Here is a 19336-nt window from a genome sequence, read left to right on the forward strand (position 1 = left end):
TGTGTCTGCTTTTGCTCATAAAGCTAAAATTTTTATACAGAATTGTTTTTGAAACATGCAGTTCTATTGCAGCCCTAAGGGAACTTGTATTTCCAACCCCACTGCCTGCCAGCCTGTTATCTTTTTAACACATGGGGTGTAGTCCTGACCCTACTGCAGCCATTGACAAAACTCCCATTGATCTCAGTGGAATGAGGTGTTCACCCTCTGGGGTTAGAATGAAACTTAACCTAGTACAGCAGGCCCTTGTAATGGCCCTGCTCTGGATCACCTAAAGCTGACCTGCAAAGGACATAAATTGGCCTTGGACCTTTCTGGTACGAAGAATACTTAAGGGTTCATTGTTTATGGGCTGGTGCTGAACAAGACAGAGTCAACCCCCCTTATGCAAGATGCATTGGAAGAGCCAGAGAAGATCAGCTGGTGTTAATCAGCATTGTTCTGTTGAAATGAAGAGTGATAACCTGACTCAAAGGAGCCGAGGATCTGGCCTTTTTTCATCTAGTTGTAATTCTCCCCTTGAAGGAATGGAAAGGGCATCTCTGGGGCTAGGGTTTGTCAGGCACCCTCCCTCTCCCCACTTTGGGAACATCTAGTGGTTCCATGCAGGGAGAGTGGGAGGTGGGTTTGGGGTTGGTACCATACATGGAGTGAAGGGGACATCAGTTGCCACAACAGTCTGGCTGAAAGCCAAAGTGGAGTTGGAAAGGGAGGGTGAGGACTGTAAATGGTGGGGAAGGTGATTTGGAGGAGGAAGGGGGGGCAACAATGATCCTTTTAGCAGCTGTACCTGGGCTTGAGGCAGTAGCCAGGAGCAAAGCACTGCATATTTTTTTTCATAGACTCTTTCAGCACCTCGTATAGTCACATAGTTGCTGCTTGACAAATGCCAGCTCTTTCTGCACTTCTCTGGAAGGGCTCCATGGGCCTTGCCAGCAGCCCTTAGTTGACACGTAGGACATAGGGGAGGGGGTGTTTGTGTGTCCCAGGTGGTGGTGAAGCATCTACATTGCTCCTGCTGCTTAGATGTCACTGTCAGGGGCTCACTAATAAATTTTTAGCTTTACCATTCACATCCTCCTTGCAGCTGCCTCAGAGCAGTATGAGGAAGTGCTGCCTCGTATTTTGGAGTTCAGCTCCAGCTGTTGCTGCTGGCTGGTGTTGTTGACTCGGTCAGTGTATGTTTGTTTGAAGCTAGAGCCATTTTGGTAATCGCTACTTCCTGTGAAAAACAACTTGTCAGCAGAGTTCAGGAAACTCGTGATAGAGAGTGGAAAACAAGCCCTTTTCTAACACAAAAATGTGTCAGGAAGGACCTGGAGGTGGCGTTAGCTGCCCAAGTCTGACATTCTCATTGTAACTTAACTCAAAGGCACCCACAGAGTCACATTGCTGCTTTCAACCAACCAACCCCCCATTACATTCAGGGACTTTCCTAGAGTGCAGCGTTCCTGTAGCCCTCAGGGTTAGCCTCAGCCTAGAGCCCATGAAGTCAATGGAATTTTGACCGTTAATTCAAGAGGAGCAAAACAAAGGCACTGCTGAATGCTTTTGAAAAGCTCACCCCGCTGGGCCTCCTGGGCTGTCCTCAGCCCAGTGTGGATAATCAGATTCTTTGCCTTCATTTGGAAAAGGCAGGTGGGCCACCCTTTGAAAGAGTGATGGTTGCATGGCCACCCCCCAATGCATTTCACAGAGCACCTGCCCTCCTCTCTAACAGCCTTGGATTGACGATAGCAAGTGACTAGCTGGCCAAACACTGAGAAAATAATTACTAGGGTTTAGCACATGGAGCTGAGGGGTGGCAGCCCCGCTGGTCCACCAGCAATTTGACAGTCACAGTTTGAGAAGTGGTGCCCTATATTATTTTATGTTCTAAATGCCCTTTGTAAAGCAACAGCCAGCTTCGACTCTAGAGCTGGCTGCATTCCCTTGTTAAAGGGTGAAGGGAGAGTGCAGCTGCTGTAGACTCCTCAGCTATCACATACCCATGGCAGCTATCTTTAGTGCGTTCACTGGCCTGAGTGGGGTTTTTCCCTTCTAAAAGGGTCAGCATGTACCCTTTGTTGGGCCCACTGCAGCATGTGGCTTCCTCCCCACCATTTTCACCTATGTCACTTATGTACGCTGTAATAAATGGGATGGTGTTTTTGGTGAGTGCTGCCCTGCTTGTAATTCCTTCCCTTAGGAGGGTCCTGATAATGCACTTTGCCTGACCATCATAGGTCCCACAGCTGTAGCAGCTTGGTTGTATTATAGGGCTCAGCTGGTACTCTGAGGCCTAAGCCAATCCCAGCATTGCAAAGCTGAGTAATATTAGGAGAGTTGAAAATTACTGTCATGATGTGGAGAGTTATTGGCCTTCCATAAAAATTTCAAGTTGACCTGTGTGATCTGCCTCTGGGGAGGTGATACACAAGCTGAGTCAGCTGAGCAGCTGCATGCTGTCTCATCACATAATGATAGAGAAGGAAGATGGGTAACTATAGATCAGTTACAGCTGTTAAACTGGTCTCTACCCATAGTCCCTACATTAAAGGGAAAGAAAAATCCAGCTAATATAGTACCTTGAATGCTTTCAGATGGAAGGTGGAGCAATATCTCTTCCCCCACTCTTGTAAAAGAGCTATAGGATTTGGCTAGAACAATTAGCGGGTTTCCTGTTCATAGAATATCAGGGTTAGAAGAGACCTCAGGAGGTCATCTAGTCCAACCTGCTGCTCAAAGCAGGACCAATCCCCAGATCTCTAAATGGCCTCCTCAAGGATTGAACTCACAACCTTAGATTTAGCAGGCCAATGCTCAAACCACTGAGCTATCCCTCCCTTGACCCCAAGGTTGTAGCTCTAGTCAGGAGGCTTGAGAATTAATTCCCCATGAAGCTCAATGGGCTTCATCTCTATCCTCCAGTAAGTGGTGAGGCTGTAAAGCAGTAACCTGTCCTAGGTAGGCCATTAGGTGAGATGACAGTAGTCCCTGTTGCTTTTAAAATTGTAACCTAGAGCAGTTCCCTTCAGTACCCATAAGCACTACATTATTACTTTTGTAAAATGAAACCTTAAGTTTGTATAAAGGTGATAGGATTCCTAACAACACTGAGAGGCCCCCATGCTCAGAACTAAATCCAACACCTGTATGAGTAAACAAACCGATACTATTCCCCTTTGGCAGATGCATTTCATGGCTTACTGTGGAAGTGTATTTGCACTAACAAACTTCAGAGAACAGAATGAAAATTCAAGCTGCTGAAGTAAGAGCTCTTCAAACCTCTGTAGAACGTGAAGGGTTTGTGTGGGCTAGCCTAAGCAGACTTCATTTGAGAGCTGGAGAGATGCTGCCCCCTGCAGGCAGACAGTTCCTGCATCTCTCTGAGCAGAACAAGCCTTTGTTGTTTACTGGAACCTTGCCTCACTGGGTGACTGCAATGCACAGTAAGTACAGATCCAACAGCTGTTGCTGCTGCTCTGCCTAGGAACCTGTAGTTTTAACGCTAATTAAAATGGGTTAAAAGAAAAGGAGTACTTGTGGCACCTTAGAGACTAACAAATTTATTAGAGCATAAGCTTTCGTGAGCTACAGCTCACTTCATCGGATGCATTTCGTAGAAAATGCATCTGATGAAGTGAGCTGTAGCTCACGAAAGCTTATGCTCTAATAAATTTGTTAGTCTCTAAGGTGCCACAAGTACTCCTTTTCTTTTTGCGAATACAGACTAACACGGCTGCTACTCTGAAACCTGTTAAAATGGGTTAGTAGCCCATCCTTAATATTCTGGCATTAAAATACGACAGCAGTTGAAGAGCTCTCAAGTTATCTAATTGCTCCTCTGCTGAAGGAAGATTATCCCCTACTGTATGTCACTGATTGGCACAGAGTGCCTGTTTTACACTATTACATATCCACAGAATTGGTGTTACACCCCCACCTTTGGAAAAGTCTTGAGGAGGAACCAGTGCACCAGAGCCCAAGCGCTCTCACTCTTCCCGCACAGGGTAGGACAGATGGCTTCACTGCCTCCTTACACGGGATCCCTGCTTCACCCTGTAAGCTCTCTCAATTGGACTTGCTGAACAGACGCCTGATACATGCTTCAGGGATTAATGCACCTCACCCAGCATTTGCAGTAATGCTCAACAGGGTATATTAGTCACCTGGAACACAAAACACACAAAGTCCTTAGGTTAGCATAGGGAACTGAAGGTTAAAGCGGTTGTCCATTCTGGTTAGCCCAGAGCCCAGTCATGCTTTGGAGAACCCCTGCAGTCAAGCTCTGTCTCTTAATCTGACCTCCTTAGTCAGGTGACACCCCTTAGCCCCTACCTCACACCTTTCCAGTCCTTTGTTCTGGAGCTGGCATCTTTGTAAAACAGCTTTCCTGCTGAGACATAGGGAAATCCATCTCCCTCTGGGCCACTGGTTGCTAGGGTCAATGTCCTGCTCATTGGCTTTCCCATTGTTTTCTCAGATTCTCCATTGATATGAGAGGTTTCAGAATAGCAGCCGTGTTAGTCTGTATTCGCAAAAAGAAAAGGAGTACTTGTGGCACCTTAGAGACTAACACATTTATTAAAGCATAGGCTTTCGTGAGCTACAGCTCACTTCATACTCACGAAAGCTTATGCTCTAATAAATTTGTTAGTCTCTAAGGTGCCACAAGTACTCCTTTTCTTTTTTCATTGATATGAGGTCAGTCTCAGCCAGTCCTATTTTAAATGACTTGTTCAGACTCAGATAGCTAGGTCACATTCATACCTCTATCTCTTAGGCTATGTTACACTACCACCCATGTCCCTCAGGGGTGTGAATATTCCACCCCCCCAATGACAAATTATGCCAGCAGACCTTCTCTTGCTGACATAGGTACTGCTGCTTCATGGGAGTGGTTTAATTATGTTGATGGAAAAGCTCTCTCCATCGGCACAGAGTGGCTACATGAGAGATCTTTCAGCGACGCAGCTGCATTGGTACAGCCGTGCTGCTGTAAGCTCTCTAGTGCAAACATAGCTGTAGTCTGTTCTGAAAGCAAACAGTCTTTTCTCCCCTCACTGAGGTTCCCATGAAAAAAATATAGGAGAAACTGAGGCACACATAGGATTCATAGAAGTATGCCAGAGAATTCTCACTCTCTCTCACACACCACAACCACCTTTCTCCAGACAAAGAACAGCCCATCTGTCAAAACTGACGCTCCCCTAAATCTAAATCCATTCCTGTCCATTCCCTGACCTCTGTAAGACCGCCCCCCCCCCCCCGCCCAAAAGCGCAGCCCTTCCCAATTCACTGCCTAAACAGTGGGAGTAGTCTTACAATTCCATTCCCTTTAAAGCATCATCAATAAAATTAACATAGCTCAAACTGGAGGGCCCAATTCTGCCCTAGTGACACTTGCACAGCCAACATGGACCTCTGCACATGTGGCTCCCTTTGGCTTCAGTGGAAGTCAAATGCTCAGCACCTGTGAAAAATAGAAAGTAAATATCCAAATAAGAAAAGGAGTACTTGTGGCAAATTTGTTAGTCTCTAAAGTGCCACAAATACTCCTTTTCTTTTTGCAAATACAGACTAACACAGCTGCTACTCTGAAAGCTATCCTAATAAGGATATCCAACAACTGAGATGCTCAAAAATTATAATCCACTCTTGCAAACATAGGCATTCATAAACCAATTGAAAACAAGGGGTTACAAAAGGTGTAACTAGGTACAGAATTTATCCTGCAGGAAGAATGGTTACTTACCCTACGACAACTGTGGTCATTAGAGATGTGTCATCCACTTGGATTAAACTCTAGGTGCACATGAGCCCCACGCATGCGAGATGGGATTGTTTGGGCCAGCAAACAACTGTGACCTACATATCCTTGCATACCACTTGCCCCTCAAGCTTATAAGAGATAGAGTGGGCCCAACTGTCTTTCAGTTGCTTTGCCAGTACAGAATCCCAGAGTTAAGGGACTGCAGTAGCAGCAGAGAAGGAGAATAGCTTCTGGGATCCAAATGGGCCACACATCTCAAAGAACCAGTTGCTGTAAGATAAATAACTGTTGTTTTTAGAGTAATTGCACACATGGCTCCCACTCTAGGTGTCTGGCTAGCAATTGTCTCCCTGAGGAGGTGGCTGTTATAAGTTCTATGTAAATAAAGACTGCAGGACTGCCCTATCAAACAAGGCAGCAGATCTAGTAGCTGCAACCAGCACATGGTACTGAATAGAAGTATACTCTATGTGGCTGCTCTGCAAAGTTCTGATACAGGGACATTCAAGTGTGCCAAGGAGGTTATGTGGACCATAGAAGAATGTGGAGCTCATTTATTTAGTTAATAGGAGATTTTAATGCATTCTTATGTGTTGAGCATCTCTGCGTCAAAATTGCTTTGTTGCTAAATTCTATGAAGAATGTGAATGACTTGTACAAGGGCTTGTTCTATGGAGGTAGCAGGAGAGTGCCCTCAAGACACTGAGCATGTGAAGTCTTGCTTCTCCAAGAGTCAAATGAGGTTTGCGGGGAAAACCCTGGAAGACACACACACACTGACTCAAACGAAAGTCTGAGACCACTCTGGGTAAGAACTTAGGGTGAGGACTGAGAATCACCTTGTCTTTGTGTAAGAAGGTCCTGCCATTAATGCCTGAATCTCTCACCCTTAATGCAGAAGTAGCAGCCGCCAAAAGTGCTGTCTTGATGGAGAGGTGGTATGAAAGAGCACAATGCTCAAGACTCAAAAGGGGATCCATTAGGATCGGAAGGTCAAACTGCAGAGCCCCGGGAAGGGAAAAATCCCTCACTGGAGGAAATCCATGGATTAGATCTTTCAAGAATGTAGACATTGTTGGATGTGAGAACATAGTGTGACCTTGAACTGGAGGTTGACAGGCAGATATTGCAGCTCAATGAACCCTAATCAAGTTGATTAAGAATCTTGAATGTTTCAAGGACAATAGTCCATGGCTACCCCTCTGATAATACTCCAGAATGATGTCTCAGAGTTGAAGGTCACCCTGAACAGCCCCAGGAGAAAATCATTTCCATTTGGGTCTATACATTAGTCTTGCTTGGAATCAGAATGTCTTGTACCTCAGTGAAGCAGCTCCTATCTATAACACTTAATCAGCTAGCACCTATGTTGTCAGATGTAAAGATAAGGAGTCTGATTATAGGATGAAGCCCAGATTCTGTAAAACAACGTATGGGACAGCTGGAAGAGCCGAGCTGATAGAGCTTTCAGTTCTGAATGGCATGCTGGTGCTAGCCATCATAGCAGGGTTTGTCCAGTCTCACTTCTGTGAGGACTCCGGGGATACATCAGTTCTCTGTTCCACTGGATTTGGAATGGCTTTGACAAGGAGCCTGGGCTCCTGCCTCTTCAGGAGCAAAATGGCTGGCACTTCATGTTCAAATTGGTGGGAGAGAGGTCTGTGGTGCAAAGACCCCATCTGAGGAAGATTTGACTGAGGACAGAGTCTTTGAGGGTCCATTCATGACTAATGAAACATTACCAGCTGAGTTGGACTGCCAGGTTGTTCTGAAGATCTTGTTAGAGTAGAACTGTGAGATTGTCATGGTGTTACATGCATCAATCCTACAGATGAACCATTTCCTGACAGAGAGGGATGAGCTTGCTACACCTTGTCTGTTAAGGAAGTGCATCGCTCTAGCATTGTCTGTCAGGACTCGAATGGTGATCCCTTTGAGGAGTGGCAGGAAAGCTCTGCATACTAAACATGGCTCTGAGTTCAAACAGATTTATCTGCAGATAAGAATCTGTTACGAACCACCAGCCTTGAGTGTGAAGATGGTCCAGGTGTGCTCACAAGTCCTGTTTGGAAGCATCCATTACGAGAGTGTGGATGGCAAGGCGAATGGGATACCTCTGCAGACTTCTTGTGAATCCTTTCACCAGAGTAGCAAGGATAAAATATGTGGGGGAACTAAAACCTGCAAATTTCTGTTGTGCCTGCCAGGTTGATAAACTGATTTTAACCACGCTTGAAGAGCTGAAGGACAAGTCTGGTATCAGGCCTGATGAAAATGCACGTGTCCCAACAACCTGATACTCTCGTTCGCTGAAGTATCCCGATGATGGCAGAGATTTCAAATGAGGTGCATCATGATGCAAAGTCAGTCCCTCTGGAAATAAGTTCTCAGTAAGCTCAAATAGAAAATTGCTTTTAGGAATCCTTTTGTTAGAGAGAGTGTGAGTGGACGTCGCTTGATTGATCTTGAGTCCTCGTGAGAAGAGGTGGAGAACCATTCATACTGCATCCAAATCTGTCAGTCATTGAGGTACGGCTAAATGTGGAAGCTCTATCTTATGTTGAAAGTACCAGTGTAGCTGGTGCTGATATAGAAAGGTTGGCAACCAACCTCAATTGGCATAGTACCACAGAGTGTGTATCAGGCACCAGGGTTTATCCGTGGTGTGGGTCAGGCTTTGAAGAAAGTACCAAGATGAAATTAGAACTCTTCAGCTTTCTTTTTGATGATAGCGGGAAAAGTAATCAATGCCATGTGTGTGTCTTAGAACGGTGTTCCCTTCTGCCACAATCAGCAAAAGGAGACTGACTGACTCATGGATGTTGTACTGATTGTTCTCTACCTCTATGTGGCATCTGAGGCCTTTGGTAGCTGCAGAGATGTGGATACTAGGGGTAGCATCCCGGCTTACTGGAGCACTGGCTAAATGCTGTTTATGAGAAGATGAACAAGCTTTCAACTCAGCATTCTCTGAGTCAAAAGTGCCCTTCAATGATCGTTCAGGTTAGCTTTGTGGGCTTTCTGGGTCCATGTGGAGAAAGATCTACAGCTGGAGCACTCATCAGGAATGTGGCCATCTCCAAGGCAAAAAAGGCATTTAGAATGCCCATCATTCAGGGGCACTGCCACCACATAGTGAGGGCAGGACACAAAGGCTGGAGACTTTGCCTCAGCCAGGCAGTCGATGCACAAGTACAAGAATCCACAGATTTTCCAAATATTCATGTTGCCAACCGGCTAAATAAAATGTTAACATATTAATACTAATAAAGGAGAGCTACGAGGCTATAAGTGGACACCACTAAGATCTATCTAGCTACCATAGACAGCAAGAAGAGTGGGTTGAGCCTGCCCTATCCTTTACACTCTCCTGTGGAAGGGGAGTGAGGACATATATAGTGTGTCAACACAGCAGTGGGGAGGGTGTTTCTTGATACAGGCACACAGACACATGCTAGCTCTGTTCGAGTCATTGGCCACAGTGGCATGGTAAATGGCTCGGGCTAGCCACCAGAGTACAATCCCACCCAACCCACAATGTACATACTTCAGAAGCTAGCCCAAGCAGTTGACCATGCCGAGACACACCCTTCCAGCTGCTGTGTAGCCATGCCTACAGAGTGCAGGTATGGCTCCAGCAGACCCTGCTGGCCAAAAGAATCTAATCTCACATGCATGCAGTGCATGTGAACCAAGACTGGGATCCATGTGGACAGATACAAGAAGTATCTTTATTAGAGGTGCTAGTGGAAGAAATCCAGCTAGATTTTCTGATTCTAGGTTGAGGACATAAACCTAAAACCATATGTAACATCCACGTTTTCAATGGGATGCCATAAATCCTAGGAGTGCTGATCTTGATTTAAGGAGAATTAAAGAACAGCTGCCAGCCTGAACTATTTCTCTTATGTAGAAGGATGCAATAGAAACAAACCTGTTGTGTGGGAAACAAACACTAGCAAGCAGGAAAGAAATAAAAATAAAATAAAAGTAATATAAAATAAAAGTGTTGAGCCCTGTCAGGGTTCCCTCCCCACTCTGAACTCTAGGGTACAGATATGGGGACATGCATGAAAGACCCCCTAAGCTTATTTTTACCAGCTTAGGTTAAAAACTTCCCCAAGGTACAAACTTTGCCTTGTCCTTGAACCCTAGGCTGCCACCACCAGGTGTGTTAAACAAAGAACAGGGAAAGAGCCCACTTGGAGATGTCTTCCCCCCAAAATATCCCCCCAAGCCCTACACCCCCTTTCCTGGGGAAGACTTGATAAAAATCCTCACCCATTTGCATAGGTGAACACAGACCCAAACCCTTGGATCTTGGTAGCAATGAAAAAGCAATCAGGTTCTTAAAAGAAGAATTTTAATTAAAGAAAAAGTAAAAGAATCACCTCTGTAAAATCAGGATGGTAAATACCTTACAGGGTAATCAGATTCAAAACAGAGAATCCCGCTAGACAAAACCTTAAGTTACAAAAAGACATAAAACCAGGAATATACATTCCATCCAGCACAGCTTATTTTACCAGACATTAAACAAAAGGAAATTGAACGCATTTCTAGCTAGCTTACTTACTAACTTAAGGAGTTATGAAGAGCATTCCTGATCTATTCCTGGCAAAAGCATCACACAGACAGACAGACAGACCGACCCTTTGTTTTTCCCTGCCCTGCAGCTTTGAAAGTATCTTGTCTCATTAGTCATTTTGGTCAGGTGCCAGCGAGGTTATCTTAGCTTCTTAACCCTTTACAGGTGAAAGGGTTTTGCCTCTGGCCAGGAGGGATTTTATAGTTCTGTATACAGAAAGGTGGTTACCCTTCCCTTTACATTCATGACAAGCCCACACATACTATCCCAGGGTTTGAAAGAATCCACTCCTCTACTTGAGATTGAGGAATGGGATTTATTGGAGGCACTCCAGTGGCTGAAAGCATACATTTCTGCAGAATGTACATCATGGTTACCAGGTGAGCTGTGCCATAGAGTACTTTTGGTCACTTGAGTGCACCATCCTGTGCCTCACTCTGGGTGGAACCACATACTCCAACCATTCAGACTGGGTCTCTGGGCTGCAGCCCCTTGTTTACAGAACCATGTTATTCCAACAGGCCCGACTGTGTTGGGCACCTGTAACAGCAGCTGATTAAAGTGACTCAAAAACAGCATCATCAAAACATAGTAGTATTTAATTGCTCAAGGAAACACAGCATTTAGGAAAATGGGTTAATACAGAGTCCTACACACATGTCCTTACTAAGGTTAACCTCTCTAGTCATAGCTCAGGTAAACCCATCTCTGGCTGGGAGAAACAGTCTTCTTGCAAGCCTGACAACAGTAACTGACTCACTTGGCAATCCCCCACTCCTTCCCAAGGCCAGTATCTGTAAAGGTTTATAGTTCCATTTAATCCTAGGCTGTCAGGTTTTGGAAGAGGAAACTATGCTAGCCTGGTGGGAGCCAAGCAGGTGGCTTCTTCCCAATCAATGGCCCAGCCTTTGTTATCTTAACTCCTCTGTAGCTGTTCATTGCCAGGTATCTTATCTTTGCCATTATTTGGTTTTCTATTTGTTTTCCCCTCCACTATTGACTGAACGCTGGCAGTCAGGTAGGTTAGCAGATAACCTGTGGGCAAAAAGGACATTTATAAAAAACAACACATAACTCCTTTTTTCTCCACACTTTGCAAGCATCCACAAAGAAGAGCATCTAGTTCTCATGGTAGTAAAGAAAAGCTACCGAACACAGCCCTGCTGCAGTGTTAGAATTTTCCGAGTGTTCAGACAACTCCAGTGCTTCAGCTAATGGCATCTCTAAGCAGCAGCCAAAGACTCTTGTCCATTTCTTTTAGTCTATTGAGAAAGCAATAGATCAGTGGGTCTTAAGCTTTTTTCCCATTTGCCGACCCCTAAAAAATTTCAAATGGAGGAGCAGACCCCTTGGTTTTGTCTGTTCGTATAGTTGTCTTACGTTCAGTCAGTTTTCAGGCTTAAATTTTTTGCAGACCCCTTAGACCTAGTCCACGGACCAGAGGTTAAGAACCACTGCAATAGATGGTTAACAAAGAAATTAACATGGAAGGCATCTTCACTATGCTGGGGAAAGCAGAACAGCAGCAGTTGTAGGCACTAGAGGATTCACATTTTTCAGAGCTAGTGTATTCTCGTAGCAGGGCTTTACTCATTTTTGAGTGAGCAGAAAGTGGGGGAATTTAATGGATTGTCTGCAGCTGTGAACACCCTGTAATTGATGAATCGCAAGAGTATTTATGCATATTACTGCTCCAAACTTTCAAGGGAGACTAGACTGTCATGGCAAACTACCAAAGAATGTTCAAGTAGAGCGTACATCCATATCACCACAGGCTATTACATAGCCAGGTCTCAATCTAAGTAGGGCGATACTGGTAATACTCAGATGAGAAACTCACAAGGAGAGTTACAGGAGAAACTCACAGTAACAGACGTCAAAGCAGTAGGTGTACATAAGTACATAAAGTATTGAACTGGATGGCACTTTGCTGAAGGTGTTCATTCAGATGTGGTGGTAACGCCCATCCTCCCACACAGGCTCATTACTTTTCATCCTTCCAATGCACTTCTTCTGTGAAGCCCACAAACTGTGAGCGTATAAACGCAACAATGATCTAAGTTAGAACCTGCTGGGTCTCCAGAGTGAGTGTTATGCTATGACTACTGTAAATTCTGCAGAAGAACTGATGCCACACAAGTACACTAGTGGCACTTCCCCCTGACCTTCTGTATGCTGCTCACAGGTTCAGTAACAGGCTAAATAATCACTTTATATAGTTCCTTTCATCCAACTCATTTGATAGTTACATGGCAAAGTGGGTCACAGAACAAGAGCTGGAGCCTGCACAGCATGAAACTCCTTGGCGTGTGGTAACCTAATAACTAACACCAAAAAGCAGCTAGCTCTGGGGCTTCAGTTAAAGACCTTATTTTGACAGAAAGCAAGTAGGCACCAGCACCAGCCTCTCCAACAGCTGAGCTGAAATCACCATATGCTACCCCCTACAGCTCAGAGAGCTGCAGGTTATATTGGTTTATGGATTAGCAAGAATAGCAAACTGGGTAGGGGATGACTCCACAATTCAAGGCTTGGACAGCAAAAAAAAATAATAATAATAATAAATAAAATAAAATAAAAAAAAATGAGTTTCAGCTTTAGAAAGCACTTTTGGGCCAAGACTGAGGGCAGAGGCATGCATATACACAATGTGGGTGCATAAACATTATTTGCACACAGGCTAGGGAATATGTACATGTAACTGCCTGTCTCTTTACCCGAAAAATGGCTAGATACAGATGCATGCATCATATTTTACTGCAAAAAAGTGATTATATTTCTCTTCCATCTACCTAAAGGTATATTATTACACATTTCCAAGTATGGGCAAAGGAAATAATGCAACAGATGAAGGTATCTGGAACCCCATTTCTGTAATAAGCAAATTTGACCTCCCCTTTTTATTACAGTTTGACAACGACTGGCTTTCTAGGTATATGATCATTTACAATTACATAGATAATGTCACATTAAATACTACATTTATAGTAATCAGTATGTTTCTTGCTAACAGTTTCTAGGACTCTTAAAGACAGATGCATTCTTCCAAAGAGGACAAACTTTAGAACCATTTTAGTATTTTAAAATGTTGAAAGTAGAATAATCTCCCCCATCCACCTTGAAATAAAGATGAGGAAATTTAGCATTCATGCAGAGATTAGGAGCACTGGTTTGAGCAAAGCATAAAGCAAACAGGCTGTGTCCACTTTGAAGTTTGGTGTCAAGGCTCCGCATAACGAACCAATCTCCATGATCTCTCAGAGCTGGGTCTCTGCAGTTGAAGTGCTTATCACTAAGCCTAACACAGGCTCACTTTCGTTTTAGCCCAGGATGTTCGCCTATAGGTTAAAGGTTAATTGCCTAAAGTAGGGCTGACCGTAACATTTTTCATAGCTCAACCCACATCAGAAAAAGGATGCCCAAGGCATGAGAAAAATACACAATTAGTACTGGAAAAGTTTAATGAGTTTATTTTAAAAAAGTTGTTTGAATGAAATAAGCTTGTGCATTAGTTACAAAATATATTAATCTATTGACACATTAGTGAAATCAGAGTGTGCGCGTTGTGTTCAAATGCAGATCAGAGCGCATCTTCAGTAACACTGACTAGAGTACTTGTTGTGCACCAAAGCACTAGTGCACATTTGATGAGAAAAAGAATGTCTCCTAGTAAGGCAAACAAAGGCCAACCATTTTGTTTACTACCAGATTTAAATTATTCAATAGGTAGGACCACTTGCTACCTAGCCAGCCCAGAGAATGAGTTTTTCCATCTCACAAATGTAATTGCCTGCATATACATCATGTGCTGACAATTTTTAAAAAGAGTTACTCCCCCTGCCCTGCAGGGGGACACTGAGCTAAAAAGGAGTCCCACATGCAATATATTATACTCAGAGAATTCTGAGAGCAGTAACCTTGCAAGTATACCCATACATAAAGAATACATAGCGGGTATAAGGGAGAGACAAGAGAGAACAAGTGGGTGTGTGGGGATGGGAGGGGAGGGAGGGGCGGGGAAATCAAATAAGTATCTTAGATGTCTGTACATTAATGTAAGAAGTATAGGGAATAAGCAGGAAGAACTAGAAAAGCTAGTTATTGAAAACAACTATGACATACTTGGCATCATAGACTTGGTGGGATACTACATGACTGGTGTATTGGTACAGATTGCTCAGGAAGGACAGGCAGGTGAAAAAGGGAGGAGATGTTGCTTTGTGTATATATTAAATGTACACACTTGGAAATAAGGTATGGATTTGCTGAAAGTCTCCTGGCAAGGATAAAAGGGATAAAAAACATAAGTGATGTCATGGCAAAGATTTACTACAGACCATCTAACCAGGAAGAAGGGGTGGGTAAGACTTTTTTTTAAACTAACAAAATCATTCAAAACACAGGACTTGGTGGTGATGGCAGACTTCACTACCCAAACATATGTCAGAAACATAACACAACAGGGCACAGATTATCCAACAAGTTCTTGGAATGTATTAAGCGATTTTTTTTATTTCAGAAGGTAGAGAAAACTACTAGGGGAGAAGCTGTTCCAGATTTGGACAAATATGGAGGAACTGGCTGAGCATTTGAAAGTGGAAAGCAGTTTGGGTGAAAGTGATCATGAAATGGTAGAGTTTGTAATTCTAAAGAATGGTAGAAGGGAAAACAGCACAATAAAGATAATGGATTTTAAGAAAGGCAGACTTTAGCAAACTCAGGGAGTTGGTAGGTAAGATCCCATAGGAAGCAAGTCTAAGGGGGAAAATGGGGGACTGGACTAGAAGATCTTTTGAGGTCCCTTTCAGTCCTACAACTTCATTATTCTAAGACTGTTTGACACAGGTAATAGAAATTTAATTTAAAAAATAGAAGAGGAAAGTAAACATAAGATCTGATTTTACACACACACACACACACACACACACACACACACACACACACACACTCTCTCTCTCTCTCTCTCTCGCAAAAGGACCAAGAGTCACAGAGAAAGAACTATACACAAAACCTAAATTCAGCACTTCCCTTAAAAAGTTAACAATTGGAAACTAGGCTAATCATTGCAACTCCACATTTGTTTTAGATTGCTTTATTCCAGAAATTTTCATAAATCTGTGGCAGTTGTGATCCATAATCCATTCTCCTTTTAAGTATTTTTCAAGATCATTCTTCAACTGTCATAGCATAATGATTTCTTAAAAGAGAAGAAAAACAGACTTCTAGGGGAAAAGGTGAAGCAAATACACTATAAAGCTGTATTTTATCATGGAAATTGAACTCTCAAACAATGCCAACCTCAAAGAGATTAAATAAAATAACATTAACAACTGAGATTGTACATACCTGGATGGCAACTCAATCCAGCATTTAAATTCTACAAATTTCTTTCCGTCAGCTGAAATTACATTCCCACATGTGTGATGTGACAGACAATTCTGGAACTGCACTGGTAGCAAAGATAATTTGAAAAAAAAAATAAGTAGTTGAGCGAGGTCTTCATAGATAAGTACATAAGGTTAGTAAGACAGCATACATTTGGCTGATATTTAACATATCAGCTCAGAAAGTCTCCCATGTAAGCTTTGTGGTTAAATCAGCTTGGTATTGGGTTAGAATTCCATAATGCAACCTTTAATAAGTACAAAAATATATACAATATCACCAGCAGCTAAAACTGTTAATGTTACAGTGGCAGAAAAAAATATGTAACATGCACCAACTTTTCTATTTCCTATTAGCCTGCGCTATTTTACATTATCCCAATTTAAATAATAAAATCTTACGTATACTACAGGGCTGCCACCACGCTGAATTTCATTTCAAGTCAAAAGTAGACTAGATTGAGATTTTTAAAAAGCAGATAGCTGTGCCTGGGAATTGACAGGCTTTTGTAAAAACAAATCTTAAGGATTTTGAAAGGGTAATGAAAATGGAACTCCTAGAGGTGTTAAGTTGGCACTTCAAAGACCCATATATAGAGGACAGGCAGATGGCTTTTTAAAATGATGCACTGTACAATTTACATGAAGAGGGGGATAGAGGAAGTAAGAGGCACCTGAATAAGTTAGAAGTTACCCCTTCTTTCTCCCCCGTCCCCAGAAAGAGAATCTGATTTTATTTCCTACACAATAAAAAGAGGAGGAAAGTGAGAAGCAAGTCTGTCCTTGGAAAAGAACGACAGTCTGAAAAGGAAGCGGAGAATTGGTATGTGTGTAAGTGACGATGCAACACCAAAAAACGCTTTACAAAGGTATATGACATAGGCCAGGGGACGGCAACCTTTCAGAAGTGATGTGCCGAGTCTTCATTTATTCACTTTAAGGTTTCGTGTGACAGTAATGCATTTTAACGTTTTAGAAGGTCTCTTTCCATAAGTCTTTAATCTATAACTAAACTATTGTTGTATGTAAAGTAAATAAGGTTTTTAGAATGTTTAAGAAGCTTCATTTAAAATTAAATTAAAATGCTGAGCCCCCCGGACTGGTGGCCAGGACCCAGGCAGTGTGAGTGCCACCGAAAATCAGCTTGCCTTTGGAGGGCATGCCATAGGTTGCCTACCCTGACATAGGCACATAAGCCTAGCGTTAAGAATGCTTCAGCTTTGTCTAAATACGGTTCTTGCTAAACTGTTTGGTAACATCATGGGCAAGAACAGATTTTGTCCCTTAAGCAGCAAACCCCATACATGCAGACACTCAATTCAAACAAGTCTGTGCTCACATTTGTCAGTATTTTCCATGGAGAAGGTGGTCTAGATGTGCAGAGTATAGCCACTCAGCCTGCAAAATAACATTCTCTCCCACACTCCATTCACATTACTGATTTTAGTAGACTGGGATGCCATGAAAACTGTGGTCTTCCAGGGCATAGTACATTTATGATCCCATGCATGTGGGCAAAACCAACCAACCAACCAACCAACCAAAAAGACCTGTTATAACATGGTGCTCCGACAATGAAGTTTGTAACAGACCGGGCCTTTGTATGTTAACTGTCCTCCCTCCCATTGTTGGTCCTTGCTGGGCTGCTTAGAAGGGGACTGATACTTGGGCTGCCCCGTAGCAATATTTACGCAACTACAGGTGAGGCAAACCACACTTGCCAGCTTCTCAACTCAGAAAAATACTCTATGCTGACTGGGAGATATTCATACATTTATGCATGGCCTGGTTCCATATTTTCTGTATCAGATTGTCTATATGCCTACCACTGGTAGCAGGACAAATAAGGCTTTTTTTTTGTGCTTTAAAAAAGTAATCTCTGTGTTTACATACCAACCTGAAGATACTGTAGAATTGAAAAGAATTCTATACATTAAAATCCATTATTTTTCTATTAGCAGCAGTGAGTTTGGACTAACCAGCTTCTAATGCACAAGACTACAACATTAACATAGGATGCAGACAATCAGTTTAGAAAAGCCAAGAAATAGGCACAGGAATCTCCAGGATTTTTTTTTTTTTGTTTTAAGTCAATGTAGTATTTGTGAAAGATGACACTATAGAAACTAGAATGTGCTTGTTTATTATAAGGACACATAGCAATGCAAGTTCACCAACACTGCCCTATTAGCGGGCTACCATCCTGTTCTTTTCTAGGTGGTGAGGGTGGCTAACCTACTATGTCCCGGAGCTCTCTAGTTCAACAAGCAACCATCACTTTGGGCACTATGTGGACAAATGTCTACTGAGAACTAGTGATAGACCCTCCACCACATTTCACACAGTGTCATTTGACAGGAATGATTTTAGATCTCTGGTAAGTTTGGCACAAGTCAGGTATGACCAAGAGGTAAAAGTTTCCATGATCCCTGAACCACCTAGTATATATCTTCTTCCTCTCTGTCGAACGTATCTCACACTAATATGATCTACCAATGCAGAACTTTAACCCATCCAACACTACCTTAGTTATAGTGGAAGAATGTCAGCCATGTTTTTACACAATTGCAAACAAGGTGAACACACACATTTTGTGAGGGGGGAAAAAAAATAAATAAGTTACAGGGAGGCCTAAAAGCCATAGTTTCTATCAGCATTTCTGCCGTGATCTCAGCACATTCAACAGAAATATTTGTTTAGCCTTCTCTGGGGCTGTATTGCATGGGTTTTGCAGAATGCTTTTCAGAAGTCCAAGATTGATTCATCATCATCATGCGGGTTCCTGTTTGAATGTTCCTGAACATAATTCCCTGGGAGGAAAAAGATAGAGAGACCGACAGATATCTAGGGACTGTGGACTAAGTCCTAACCTTACTTCATATTACAAAAGGAGCATGGTAAATTCAAAGTGCTGGAGTTTCCCTTGTTGCGCATTCCCTGGCTAAGCTATAAAGGCACTAAAATAGTCTGTATTTTTGTTTCCTTCCTCTATTCTTGCCATTTGGATTTAAGTCCATTTATAAACTGTCTATATTCTGAGGTGAATATCTCCTGAATCTGTAGCACGAAAGCACCTTCTATAGTTGAGCTAGTTCACTTCCACTACAGTATGGGCGTTGCATTCCCCTGGGCAGTGGTGTAGTCAAACTGGATCATCATTCTGGTACTATTAAGCAGCAGCTGTGGCAATGAAGTCGATCCACCTCTCTAGATTGCAGAGGAAACCCTCACTCTGAACTGTCTCCCTGTGAGCAGCCCTATGACACCGCCACATGTGGGGCCAGTCTGCTCACCAACCCCGCCCTGCTCAGCCCCTGCTCCCTACCATGTTCCTGCTTCTCTAAGAGTTTCTGCTGCCTTGCAGCAGCTGGTCACAATGGGAAGTGCTTTTCACGCTCCAGCCACTTGGTGCCTATCCCATTGCTGGCAGCCTCCTGGCAGCTTCATATCGATTTTAGTTAAAGCAGATGCTCAGCAGGGATGGTGGCAGGAGGTGCAGGGCAGCTCAGATGCTCCCAGGGACAAGAGACTGCTGTGCCTGGCCAGGAGCCCTCAGCAGCAGCAGCAGAGTTTTGACCCTGGTGCTTCAAGCCTCTGGCTGTGATAGGT

The sequence above is a fragment of the Dermochelys coriacea genome, chromosome 6 (assembly GCF_009764565.3).
Source record: "Dermochelys coriacea isolate rDerCor1 chromosome 6, rDerCor1.pri.v4, whole genome shotgun sequence".
In the NCBI taxonomy this organism is placed as follows: Eukaryota; Metazoa; Chordata; order Testudines; family Dermochelyidae; genus Dermochelys; species Dermochelys coriacea.